Source organism: Felis catus, chromosome A3 (assembly GCF_018350175.1).
Source record: "Felis catus isolate Fca126 chromosome A3, F.catus_Fca126_mat1.0, whole genome shotgun sequence".
NCBI lineage: Eukaryota > Metazoa > Chordata > Mammalia > Carnivora > Felidae > Felis > Felis catus.
Window position 1 is genome coordinate 12352294 of NC_058370.1, and position 14027 is coordinate 12366320.

Genomic DNA, 14027 nt, shown 5'->3' on the forward strand with positions numbered 1-14027 from the left:
AACTTTTTATTTTGACATAATTATAGGCTCACAGGAAGCTGCAAGATAGTACATAGACTATCGTGTATCCTTCACTTAACTTCCCCCAAGAGTGCTATCCTGTATAATTGTAGTAGGATATAAAAATGAGGGAATCAACTTTGTTACAATATGTTTAACTAGACCACAGACCTCATTCTGTTGTCACCATTTTTTTTTGTATCTTTATTTGTGTATGCGTGTACACAAGTATTATTCTATATGTTTTTATTCCATGATAAATAGATTCATATATTCATCTAACCACCACAAACAAGATACAAAGGAATTCCATTGTGGTATCCACTTGGGATTACACTCCTCTTCCCAGTCCCTATACCCAGGCAACCACTAATCTGTTCTCCACCTCTGTAATTTGGTCATTTCAAGAATGTAATATAAATGATCATACATATGCAATCTTTTGAAATTGACTTTTGTCAATAAGCATAATACCCTTGAGATCAGTCTAGGTTGTTGCATGTTATCATAGTTCATAATAAATATTTTTTAATGTTTATTTATTTTGAGGTGGGGAGGGGCAGAGAGAGAATCCCAAGCAGTCTCTGTGCTGTCAAAAGCCTGATCCAAGGGGGCTCCTGGGTGGCTCAGTGGGTTAAGCCTCTGACTTCGGCTCAGGTCATGATCTCACAGTTCATGAGTTCAAGCCCTGCATCGGGCTCTGTGCTAACAGCTCAGAGCCTGGAGCCTGCTTGGGATTCTGTGCCTCCCTTTCTCTCTTCCCCTCCCCCACTCTCTCTCTCTCTCTCTCAAAAATATAAAAACATTAAAAAAAAAAAAAAAAGCCTGATGCAGGGCTCGAACACACGAATTGTGAGATCATGACCTGAGCCAAAATCAAGAGTCAAACATTTAACCAACTGAGCCACACAGATGCCTTTAATAAGAATATATTTGAGTATATATCCCACCTGAACTCTAATATATATGTTTTTTATTAATTTTTTTAATTCCAACATAGTTAACATAGTGTATATTAGCTTCAGGTGTACAATATAGCAATTCAACAATTCTTTTTTTTAATGTTTATTTTTGAGAGAGAGAGAGAGAGAAACAGAGCACAAAAGGGGGAGAGGCAGAGAGAGAGGGAGACACATAACCCGAAGCAGGCTCCAAGCTCCGAGCTGTCAGCACGGAGCCCAACGTGGGGCTCGAACCCACAAACTGCGAGATCGTGACCTGAGCTCAAGTCAGACGCTTAACCAACTGAGCTACCCAGGCGTCCTTTTTTTTTTTTTTTTTTTTTTTTTTTTTAAGTAAGCTCCACACCCAACATGGGACTTGAACTCACAACCCTGATATCAAGAGTTGCACTCTACTGAGTGAGCCAGCCAGGCGCCCCCGATTCAACAATTCTATGCATTACTCAGTGCTCATCATAAATCTACTCTTTAATCCCCATCACCTATTTCACCCATCCCCCCCTCCCCTCTGGTAACCATCAGTTTGTTCTCTATAGTTAAGAGCCTGTTTCTTGGTTTGTCTCTCTCTCTCTTTTTTTCCCTTTGCTCTTTTGTTTCTTAAATTCCACATATGAGTGAAATCGTATGGTATTTGTCTTTCTCTGACTGACTTATTTTACTTAGCATTATATTCTCTAGCTCCATCCGTCGTGTTGTTGCAAATGGCAAGATTTCATTCTTATTTATGGCTGGGTAATATTCCATTGTATATATATATATATATATATATACATGTATATGTATACATGTATACGTATACATGTATGTATGTGTATATGTATACATGTATGTATATATATACATATACATATGTATATATACATATATATATATATACCTTCTTTATCCATTCATCAATCAATGGACACTTGGGCTGTTTCCTAATTTGGCTACTGTAAATAATACTGCAATAAACATAGGAATGCATATATTCCTTTGAATTCATGTTTTTGTATTTTGGGGTACACTGTAGTATGATTACTGGATCATTTTTAACTTTTTGAGGAACCTCCATGCTGTTTTCCACAGTGGCTGCACTAGTTTGCCTTCCCACCAACAATGCAAGAGGGTTCTCCTTTCTCCACATCCTCTCCCAACACCTGTTATTTCTTGTATTGTTGATTTCAGCCATTCTGACAAGTGTGAGGTGATACCTCATTGTAGTTTTGATTTGTATTTCCCTGATGATGAGTGATGTTGAGCATCTTGTATCCATTGGCCATCTGGATGTGTTCTTTAGAGAGAGGTCTGTTAATGTCTTCTGCCCATTTTTTAATTGGATTATTTGTTTTCTGGGTGTTGATTAACATATATGGTTTTAATTCGTGTGTGTGTGTGTGTGTGTGTGTGTGTGTGTGTCTGTGTGTGTCCCTGTTTCCAAATGTGAGGACAGGATTTGGAAGCCAAATGTTTGGTTTTATCCCCCATGATAGTCTAGCCTGAAAAATTAACCAGGGAGTTGGTGACTTGGCTGTGAGCTATTTTAGGGCAGAAACTGACGGATAATTATCCTTCTTGTTGCCTCTTTGGCTCAGCTCAATGATTTGGTCCTGAAATGATTCTAATCAAGCACCTGGGGGAGGGAGTGCAAGTATTCACTAGGAGCTCGCTCCTCAAAACACATCATATAAAACTAGCATCAGTTTGTGTGTATGTTTTTAATAGGGTCATTACACTGGCAGGCATAGAAAGTACATTTAACAACATTGCCTGCAATTGTTGTGGGAAAATGCTAGAAATGAGAGCAGATTACGGTCTGTGCCAAAGGCAGACATGGTGCCTGGAAGGAGCAATCTGCAAGGATCTCTGGGAGACCACTGGCAAAGAGGTTATTTTGGAGTCCTTGGGTTCGAATCCCAGCTCTGCCTCTGTACCAGTCATGGCCCCTTGGAAAGAGAACAATTCCAGCAGACTGTATTTAGAGAATACCGCAAGTGTGTGTGCAGAATATAAGGAAACCACCAGGGCCTAGTGAGGAACGCTGGAGCTGGAAATAGAAGGGGGCACCCCCTACGGGGGTGAAGGAGCCAGGGAAGGAGAAGCTACCGTAACCCGGAAGAAGAGTTAGGTGGAGAAGCACGCTGCAGGGTGAGGCCAGGGGAATGGCCAGCTCAACTTCAATTACCATCCCCCTTCCAATCTCCTATTGAAGCTCCCAGCACGGGCTCTGGCTGTCCATGCTCCAGGAGCACTGAGCAAGGTAGACTAGGGTGAGGAGGCAAGGGAAGACCTTGGCAGAGCCATTAACTACCTGTTTGGCTTAGGTAAATCACTCCCCCTCTCTGGAGAAAATGGAAAAAGCTCCATTTTCTCATCCATAAAGTCGGGATGATAATATTACCTCCTTTGTAGAATTGAGGTAGGGAATAAATTATAACATGTGAAGTACCTAGTGTGGAGCCCGGCAGGACATTTCAATAAATGACAATTACAGATGATGGTCATGACAAGAATGACTTGAGTAGGGAGTAATGGGGCTTAGAGAGAGGTATGCTCTCTATGCATCAGGTACTATGACAAATACCACCACACTTCGTACATAGCTCCTCTTGCTGTAAAATCATCGGGTCAACCTAGGCAGAGCCAAAATTGATGTCAGAACTCCAGACGGCACCAACTGCCACTTTAACATTGGAGAGAAAAAAGAAAAGCTCTCACCTGCTAGGACCACCCCCAACCCAAGCCTTCCCATCTGCAAACTGTGGCCCCGTGGTACAGGTCTGTTTTAGCAAAAGGACCATTTGTTTAAATGAGCCTGCCAAGTGAGAGGATCCAGATTCCTCCTTTTCTCTCTTTTTAAAAAAGCCACAGATATAAATAAGCCCAAGATGGTCTGTTTCTGCCATGACTAACAGATAAAAGAAAAGACAGTCACCTTCTAAATAGACCAGCAATTAATTAACATTGGGAACTTGGGAGGAATTGATTGGGGGACCCGTCCAATGGGTGGGCCACAGGGCCTGCCAATTCCATCCACCCAGGCTTTGAAGCCAGTTTAGAAACTGTTGGGAAAACCCGAAAAACCCAATTCCCACCCCCTCCCACCCACACCAGACAATCTTGAAGGAAAATACCCAAGTTGACGGAGAAATGAGTTACTCGGAACATACAAAGTCCATCAAATCTTCATCTTAAAGAGTAGATGCCATGTTCCCAAGCCAGGTGCCCCCAAGGAATTAGGTTGACAGATTCAGCAAATAGAAATATGGAATGCCTGGGGCTCCTGGGTAGCTCAGTCGGTTAAGCCACTGACTCTTGATTTCGGCTCAGGTCATGATCTCACAGGTTCATGGGATGATGCCCCACATCAGGATCTGCACTGACAGTGTGGAAACTGCTTGGGATTCTCTCTCTGTTTCCCTCTCTCTCTGCCCCTCCCCTGTGCATGTGCTCTAGCTCTCTCTTGCTCTCTCAAAATAAATACATAAAGTTCAAAAAAAAAAAATACAGAATGCCCAGTCAAGTGTGAATTTCAGATAAACAACGAACAATTTTAACTGTGTCCCAAATATTGCATAGGATGCACTTACACTAAAAGATTATTTGTTATTTATCTGAAATTCACATTTAACAGGGCATCAGGTGCTTTATCAGGCTCAGGAATGATGAGGGCGGTCCTGAAGGGACACAGCCCAAACCAAGCCTGTGGACACAGGCTCAAACTGGCAGCCTCCTGGACATCTGAGGCCCATACATGTGCATTTTCTAAGTCTTCGCAGTTAGTAAAGTTGGAATCGGTTGAGAACAGTTTAAGGATTTCTGGCTTCCTTTAAGAATGGGAAGCTCCAGCCGTGCTACTAGCCACCCTCCTATGATAACATAATGGGGACAGAAGGGAACGTGGGAAAGTGAAAACTGATCACTGATGTGTTAGATTGAAGGGATTGTGGGTGCACTTGTTTCTGGCTGGTTTGTTGCATGAGTCTAGTGGTGGCACCATTAGTAGCCCACGTTTCAGGCCTGGGGAATGTGCCCTTTCTCAGGCTTCGCTGCTGCACTCGACCCCAGAAGTGCTAGCTGCACGATCTGAAAAGCTCGCCCATCTGCAAGGCCACTACCAGGCCATCTTCCTTCTTCCCAGCACAAGGGTGGAGGCTTTGCTCCCACCAGTTGGAGAAATATGTGCCCACAGTGCCGCCTAGAGACACAGGCTGGAGTTGCAAGTCCTGGAAGGCGCCCCTCTCCATCTTCCCTGGCAATTGTGTAGCCATAATTAGAAATGAGGTAGACAAAATCTAGAAGGAGAAAAGAGGAAGATTAAAAGAAACTAAAAAATAACAAGCATGTGAGAAGTTCTTTCCATGTTCCAAGCAGAGTTATGTGTTCTTTTATGCCTCAAAAGATCCCCAAAGGCTGTTTCCATGTTCCTACTTTGCAAATGAAGAAACTGAGGCTCAGAGATGTGAATCATTTGCTCAAAGCTGCATGGTTAATAAAGGGCAGAGCTATGATTCAAACCCAAGAAATGCAAGTCTACAGCCCATGTTTTTTGTTAATATATATATATTTTTTTAATGTTTATTTATTTTGAGAGGGAGGGAGAGCACTCATGCATGTGGAAGCAGGAATGGGACAGAGAGAGAGAGGGACAGAGGATCTGAAGCAGGCTCCATGCCGACAGCAAAGAGCCTGATTCGGGGCTCGAACTCACGAACCGTGAGATCATTACCTGATCGAAATCAAGAGTCAGATGCTTAACTGACTGAGCCACCCAGGTGCCCCTGTTGTTAATATTTTTTAATATTATCATACAATAAGGTTGACTTTAGTTTTTCTTCTGGTGCACAGTTCTACAAACTTTGACATATGTATAGGGGCAACTGGTTTTGACTCAATTTGGCTCAGGTCATGGTTTCACTGAGTTCAAGCCCTGCATCAGCTCCACGCCGACAGTGCAGAACCTGCTTGGTATTCTCTCTCTCTCCCTCTTTCTGCCACTCCCTGCCCCCCCCCCAACACTCAGAATAAATAAACTTTTAAAAATGTATAAAGTCATGTTACCACCACCACAATAAGGATACCCCAAAACTTCCTTGTGCTATTCCTTTATATTCACATCCCCTACTCATCCTAACTCTGGCAACCACTGTTCCCCATCACTATAGTTTTTTCTTTCCAAGAATATCAAATAAATAGAATCATGCAGTATGTAACCATTTGAGGCTAGTTTCCCTCACTCCTCATATCTTGGGATGCATCCAAATTGTTACCTGTATCACAAGTTTATTCCTTTTTACTTGGGTGAAGATGGTTATAACTAATTGAACACTTAACCTGTGCCAAGGCTATACTAAGCATTTTGACATTATCTCATTTGATCCTCACAGATTCTGAAGAGGAAGGTAATGTTATACCCATTTTATAGATGGGAGATCGGTAGAAGTCACAGGCTGTATGCCAGGGGTCAGGACTAGTCCCAGACTCACAACCATTTATAAAATTGCTCTGTTCCCGGACAACAAAAAGTGAGGTGTGGGGGAGACAATACCATCTCCTTGCTGGAATTCTGCAAGATGATTTGTGGGTCCTTATCTTTCCCCACAGCCTCCCAGAAATGCTTGTGATTCCATTAATGCAGCTAGTGAGGGTCTCAAGCAAAAGCCCTTGCAAGACAGTAGAGCATAGAAATTAGGGGCCCAGGATGGAGTTCAAATCCTAGCTGTCACTCCCAAGGTGTGTAACCTCAAGTAAGCTGGTAAACCTCCCTGAGCCTCAGTTTTCCTGTCTTTAAAATGGGATAGTAAAAATAAAAATAAAATGGGGTAATAACAAGCAGGGTTGGGATATAGATTAAATAATAATTAACAAAATATCACACACGATAAGCACTCAATGAACACATTTATCCCTATAGTACCCTAACACAGACCTCCTCCCATCTCAGTGTGGCAGGAAGATTTGTTTATTTACTAGATATGTATTGCGTCCCTACTATTTTCCACGCCTTGGGCTAAATGCTTTGCAGACATGAGTTTAGTGAACCTTACAAATTATCGGAAGTAGATATTGTTATGAACCCCTATTTCACACATGAGGAAACTGAGGCTTGTAGAGGTGAAGTTATTTGCCAGATCCCTCTGCTAGGACAAAGAAGTAAAATAAGACTGAAGCATCAACTGGTGGGACTGAAGCTAGGGACACAGGATGCAGAATTCGGGTATCCGAGACCTACCATTGGCCCTGGAGCTCAGGGAAGCAGTGACAGCAAACCCAAGAAACAAGGTGGGTGGGAGATCTCTCAGGAGCTTCTTTGGTTCCTAGCTGGCAGGCATTTGGGGCCACTTCTTCCAACAAGAAAACCCAGCAAAAGCATTTGAACTTTTAAGAGCCAAAAATTGACTCTTTCCTACATCCATTAGGCGGCATACGAGCTATTGGCTGCACTTAAGAGCCAGACGGACAGGGCTTGAATCCTGGCTCTGCCACTCTTACCAGCTGTGTTGACCTTGGGCAAGTTGTTTCACCTGAGACCATTCCTTCGCTTGTCAAATGAGGTTAATAACACAGCCTGCCTCACAGGGTTGTTGGAAGAATATTTTATTACATGTAAAGAACTGTAATTAACACATAGTGAGGGCTCAGTAAATGTTAGCCGTGGTTACTATGATTATTACTGCAGGGGCCGGTACCTAAGAGGGAAGCAGACCATGGTGAGACCTGTGGTGACCTGGAAAGCACAAGGGCATCCCTGCCCAAAGGGATGGATGTTATTCAGCCACAGTCATTATTACCAGGTAGGAAAACGAGTCCACAATGACCAGACCTTCCAATTTTCCACTCAAAGCCACGCTGGCCTCCTTTCTACTCTCAACACAGCAACCAACAGGCATGTTTTTGCCTCAAGGCCTTTGCACTGGCCTGCAATGTACTATCCCACTGATATTCACACAACTTACCCTCTGATCTAGTTCAGCTCTGTACCCAAATGACCACCTTGACATTTCCATTTTTATCCCTTTTCCCCACTGTAATGGGTTTTCTCTATTGTATTCATCATTAAATAACAGGCTATTTTTTTTTAATTTTTTACTTTGAGAGGGCGAGAATGAGCGAGGGTGGGGCAGAGAGGTGGGGAGAAAGACAGGCTCCACACTGTCAGCAGACCCCGACACAGGGCTCCATCCCACGAACCAGAAGATCGTGACCTGAGCTGAAACCAAGAGTTCAACCAACTAAGCTACACAGGCACCCCAACATACTATTTTTTATTCTTCTTTCCTCCATTGGCAAGTTCATTTTCCACATTCGCAATACCCGCCCCCCCCCCCCCACACACACACACTATTTATATTCTCACACCTAGAACAGATCCTGGCACATGGTAGGTACTCAATACTTATGGAATGGATTATGTCTTCATGCTGCCGGTTTGTGAGTGATAATTCAATGACCAAAGGAATCATTTGGCCATTTTTGCCTTATTGAGCACCTACTATATGCAAGGAATAGGTCTGGAAACTGCAGAGGATAAGAACAGAAAACCTTCCTGTTCTAGTAGAAGGCAATAAATTGGAGAGGAAAAAGGAGGGGCGCTTTGGAATCAAACACATCAGTTGGTGACCCAATTCTGTCTCTTGTATAGAGCTGGGGAACTGACTCTTTGAGCGTCACTCCCCCACCTGTACAATTGGGGTAAGAATCATGTCAGTTTTCTCCTCACTGGGCTGTTGTGATGAGTAACAAAGTGTGCATGTCAAGTGCTTTAGCACAGTCCAGCCAAAAGGCGAAGTGTGTGATTCATTCTTTCATTTAACAAATACTTAGTGAGTGGCCTACCACATGCCAGGGACTGTGCCACTTGCTGTGGAGGGGCTACAAAGGGAAAGTTGCTACTTACATGGAGTTCTGGTTTAATAGGGGCGGGGGTGAGGGAACATTGACAATACACTATATACACATACTATGTATATATACATATATATATATACACACACACACATACTATATATCATATATATATACACACACACACTATATATATATATATGTATATATATATATATATTAAAAATGTCACATGCATAGGTACTATTTATTAGGCAGTAGTAATATGAAAATAAAATACAGGGTAAAGGAATAGAAAGGGAACAGATTATTTTAGATAGGTCCCCAGAGAGGGTGACATTGAATAAACAGCTGATTGAGACAAGGGAGTGAACCAGGCAAAGATACGAAGAGGCTAGGATTGGTCACTCCAGGCAGAGGGAACATCGAGTCCAAATATTCTGAAGTAGGAGTGATCCTCAAGGGGAAGGAAGTTTGATGGCTGAGACAAAGGGATGGGAGGTCAGAAATCAAGGAAGATGGTGCGGGCTGCTGACTGGCTTCTACTCTGCGTGAGGTGGGGATGCTGGACACGGAGTGATTCTTTGGTTTTCAACATCACTCCAGCTGCATAACAGATCTTAAGGGGGAGTGGTAGTAGAAAGGACAGTAATGAAAGCTTGGAGGATGGTTTGAATCAGCAGTGACAGAAACAGATGGTAAGAGGGGCAAACTTCAGATTAACTTGAAGGCAGAAACCAATAGGATTCACACAAGCAAAATGTCAAGGGTTAATTCCCAAGGTTTTCAGCCTGAGCAACTAGACTGAAGGTGTTGCCAATACCTGGGATAGGACTGTGGGAGGGATCAGTTCAGCTTTTTAAGTTTAAATTGAATACAGGAAGGGGAACACAAGTCTGGAAATGTAGCTTGGGGACCAGTTTCTAATGTGCTGACAAGAAATTCAGGGAAGGTCAGCTGGCTGAATTCAGGGACTTAATCTTAGATTTTGTCTGGGGAAGGATCTGCTCCCCAATTCAGTCCGTGGCTGGAGTCCACCTTGTTGCATAGATGTTTCACAGGAGAGCTTGCTTCAACAAAGACTGGTATGAAGGGAACTAGCCAGAGAATTAGCAAATCAGGAATCTAATCTTGTGACCTACCCTCTTCTGTGTTTTTCTAGTCACTGGAATTACTAGGTCCAACACACTCAAGGAGAGGTGATCACCGGAGTCAATACCAAGAGCTAGCTTATAAGGCACAGTATAAATGGCCCAGTGTGGAATGCCATCTTTCTCAGTTTAGACTCTTAGGACATTTGTTACAATTATTGGGCAAGGGGAAGAAACACTAGGAGGAGACAAAGGAGAAGGAAAATTGGCCAGTCTGGTATTTTCCAAATCAAGTATAGCCCCAATCCCATTTACTAATCTCATTAAGTCACCTATAAAGCAAAGAATCTGTACTTTAGTGTATACAATCCTGTTTGTCCAAGTTTGGGATCTGCCCTCCATTTGCTCTGTCCCTGGAGTTTGACCCCTGTAGACATTTTGTTAATTACCCCTGGGTTCAAGGTTTATCTGTTAACCAACTATAAGAGCATTTTTATTTGAAGAATTTTATTTTCTTACTCCAGATTGGGAGATACAAGTTAGAAATTTTACCACAGTTCAACAATAATTCTTTATTCTTCAAAATGCACACAGGCCCCTAGACAGTCTTCAGGTTACACAAAAGCCTTGTGAGACTGATTCATCCAGAACTATTAATTATCCTTTGTCAGAAAAGCACAAGGTCAAGGCCAATCTTTTTCGAGGCTTGTATTCAAACTCCAGTTGAGAAAGTCCTAAAAAAAAAAAAAAAAAAGATTACAATCAGTAATACTGACATGTAATTCTGATATAAAATGCTCCTTGTTTAGGATATGAGACATCTGGTTAAGACTTCAGGAACTAGGTGGATGTACAAATAAGTACCAAACATTCTAGAAGCAAGCTGCCATGTTCAAGAGGAGGTCCATGTAGCAAGGATTTTCTTACAAAAAAGAATCCCAATTGAAACATGACCTGGAGCTTCCTGCTTTTTTGTATTTTCTGCCAAGACAGACAGAATTAACTTCATTTTTCCCCTTCTTCCAAGACCTAGCAGTACCAATAGGCTAAGTCTTCCTCAATTCTCCCCTCCTGTTTTATACACCCACTTGGGAAATGGGTTCCTAGGTTATTCCCTAGCGGGCAAATCCAACACCACTATTGGGGGGGGGGGGGGTGGGGAAGAAGCACATTTAACCTTCTTACAAGGGGACTGACAAATAATGCCATTTGCAGAAACCTCACCTGTTATGGGACAGACTTGAAACAAGCAGATCAGTCTACATCAATCGACTTACTGCCCTGTGCCTCACAGGGCTGCGGACCTGTAAGAAGTTAGCAGATAAAACCAAGATAAAGGACCCAATTCCTGGGAGGAAAAAAGCAGAGCAAGCTCAAACCCCACTAAAAACAAAACCCACATAGAAGGATAGAGATAGAAGTTATCTCTGGGGCCAAAGCATCAGACAAAACACTGGCTAATGGTTCAGTTAGATCAACAGGGTCGATCTGATGGGGAAAAAAGTTATGTCATCAGCTGCAATGGCCAAATTTGAGTTAGAACAGAACACGAGGACAATCCCCACATTTAAAATTAAAGTGAAAGTAGGGGTGCCTGGATGGCTTAGTCGGAAGAGTATGCAACTCTTGATTTCAGTGTCCTGAGTTTGAGCTGCATGCTGGGTGTAGAGATCACTTACAATTTAAAAGAAAAGCAGTTACTACCTCTCCCTTCTCCAGATCCTGTGTCTACTCAGCCACGTGGACATCACTTACCAAGCCCTTCCCACTCCTGGTCCACTTGGAAGCCTGCTTTCTGCCAACAGTAAATCTGAGATGAAAAAAAACAGGAGGTCCCAATCAGCTAGATGCCCAAGGGTGTGGGGAATAGAGGAGCTGCTCCAACTGGCATATCAGACAAAAACTGGCTTAGAAAAGTTAGATCAACATGGTCGATCTGTTGGGGAAAAAAGTTCAGTCATCATATATGCCAGTAGGGAGCTCTTGTTCTCGCAGAAAAAGGACTGAACAAGGAATATTTGCTTGATCTACTTCTAACACCTGCATAGTCAATGTTTGAGCACACCTGTATTCTGTTGGCAGTAACAACTAAGACACCCCTGCTTTCTGAGGGTGTACTTACAGAAACACTCTGGGACTGCAAGTTTTAAGAAAATTCTGTCCCCCCAGTTAAGTCCTACCCTTAAGAGGTCATTCCTGGACTCAAGTGAATTTAAAGGGTATACAGTGCAAGATTAGCTTGAGCGTCTAGGTCAACACACTTCGCTTTTCTTTAAAAATAAAAAAAAATCCTTACGTGGGGCATCAATCTGGCTGGCTGGGTTGGTAGAGCATGTGACTCAATCTTGGAGTCGGGAATCCAAGCTACACAAAGGGTGTAGAGACTACTTAGAATTTAAAAAATTTTTTTTTTTCAACGTTTATTTATTTTTGGGACAGAGAGAGACAGAGCATGAACGGGGCAGGGGCAGAGAGAGAGGGGGACACAGAATCGGAAACAGGCTCCAGGCTCTGAGCCATCAGCCCAGAGCCCGACGCGGGGCTCGAACTCCCGGACCGCGAGATCGTGACCTGGCTGAAGTCGGACGCTTAACCGACTGCGCCACCCAGGCGCCCCGAGACTACTTAGAATTTTAAAGTCTCTCGTAACTACACCCCCACCCCCGCACTGCCTCCTGCCAGTCTCTCCCTTGCAGTGTATTCCATCTCCCTTGTTCTGCCTTAGGTGAACCCTTTTACCACCAGCACACACAGCCTCGGCCTCCACCGCACCAGGCTGCCCCATGCTCGTGTTATCCATCCACTTGGAAATCTAAGTGCACACAACGGTGTATCACAAAAACGAAAACCAAAAAACCCACATCACATGTGAAGAAATGGGACCCCAAAAATGTGCTTTCAGGAGCACTAAGGCATTTAACAATGAGCTAGGGGCCCTGGGGTGGCTCAGTCAGGATTCTCTTACCCCCTCTCTTGGTCTCACCTCCACTCCCACGTACTCTCAAAATTAGCATCTATTCACCTTAAAGAGATCATTCCTTGGATCGTCTGGGTGGCTCAGTCAGTTGAGCCTCTTAACTCCTGACTTCTGCTCAGGCCATGATCTTACAATTCATGAGATCAAGTCGCTCATCTGGCTCTGCACTCAGGGGAATGCTCTCTCAAAATAAACATTAAAAAAGACAAAGAAAGGCACCTGGGTGGCTCAGTCCATTGAGCATCCTACTTTGGCTCAGGTCACGACTCAGTTTGCGAGTTCCAGTCCTGCATGGGGCTCACTGCAATGGGCACGGAGCCCGCTTCAGATCCTGTCTTCTCTGTTGCTCCTCCCCCACTCACGCTCTGTCAAAAATTAAAATCTTCATTTCTTTCCCCCCAAGTCTGCTTAGCAGGTGAAAAGGCTCCCCACAGCACGCATTTCCTACAATAGGCCAGGAGACCTATGCTTACCCCAAGTCAGGAGACCGAAGGCTGGAGACGTCTACGTGGGGGTCTCTTGGAGGCCCAGCAGCGAGTGCCTCCCTCTTCCAAGATCCATTCGGTACCCTCTGATCGCGCTAACCTGCGAACCAGAAAAGGGGCATCAATCGCCATCCTTCCCACGGTTGGAAAAGAACATGGCCGGGCCTCGTGAGGCTGGTGTATCAGAACTAACTGGCAAGTGTTCAAAGACATCACCATTGTCGATCTGATGGGGAAAAAAGCGAAGTCATCATTTACACCAGCCAAGGACTCCTCAGGTCCGCAGGCAGGCGCGGATTTTTCCCAGTTTAAACTCGTCTCCTCAAAGCCTTAAGGCCCATTTAAGGTCAGTAGAGAGAGACCGGGCAGGGGCGACAGCAAAGAGGAAAAAGGAGGAACAGAGATCTCGAAGAGAAAACAACAGGATCTCCACTCACCACACACAGTAGCAAACCCGAGTTTCCGGGCCCAGACTTCATCGGATGGGTCGGATGAGGTACGACCCAACACGAGATAGAAGAACCAGGGCCAAAGACGCAAAGGAACGAGAAACGCCCTAGACCTCTCTTATATAACCAGAGGAGGCTCTCGCGCCTGCGCACTGTGCCTGTGGCACTTCCCGTTCCCTCCCGCGCCACGCGGGGCTCTCTGGGAAATGTAGTCTCGGAGTCGCCGGGGCGAAGGCTAT

The 14027-nt window shown here is 44.0% G+C and overlaps 1 long non-coding RNA gene and 3 other non-coding genes across 4 annotated transcripts; all 4 read right to left on the minus strand.

Annotated features, from left to right (window-relative positions):
- Positions 1-10367: 10367 nt before the first annotated feature.
- On the minus strand, positions 10368-13934 carry LOC102902073. Its single transcript, XR_890097.3, has 5 exons — positions 13777-13934; positions 13328-13439; positions 11633-11687; positions 11102-11181; positions 10368-10611 (listed from the first exon to the last, which is right to left on the minus strand). It is a non-coding gene; the product is annotated as an uncharacterized LOC102902073 (long non-coding RNA).
- LOC111559980 lies at positions 11310-11403 on the minus strand. The gene has a single exon (XR_002741440.1). It is a non-coding gene; the product is annotated as a small nucleolar SNORD12/SNORD106 (small nucleolar RNA).
- On the minus strand, positions 11761-11851 carry LOC111559979. The gene has a single exon (XR_002741439.1). It is a non-coding gene; the product is annotated as a small nucleolar SNORD12/SNORD106 (small nucleolar RNA).
- Positions 13513-13603, minus strand: LOC111559978. Its single transcript, XR_002741438.1, has one exon. It is a non-coding gene; the product is annotated as a small nucleolar SNORD12/SNORD106 (small nucleolar RNA).
- Positions 13935-14027: the final 93 nt, after the last annotated feature.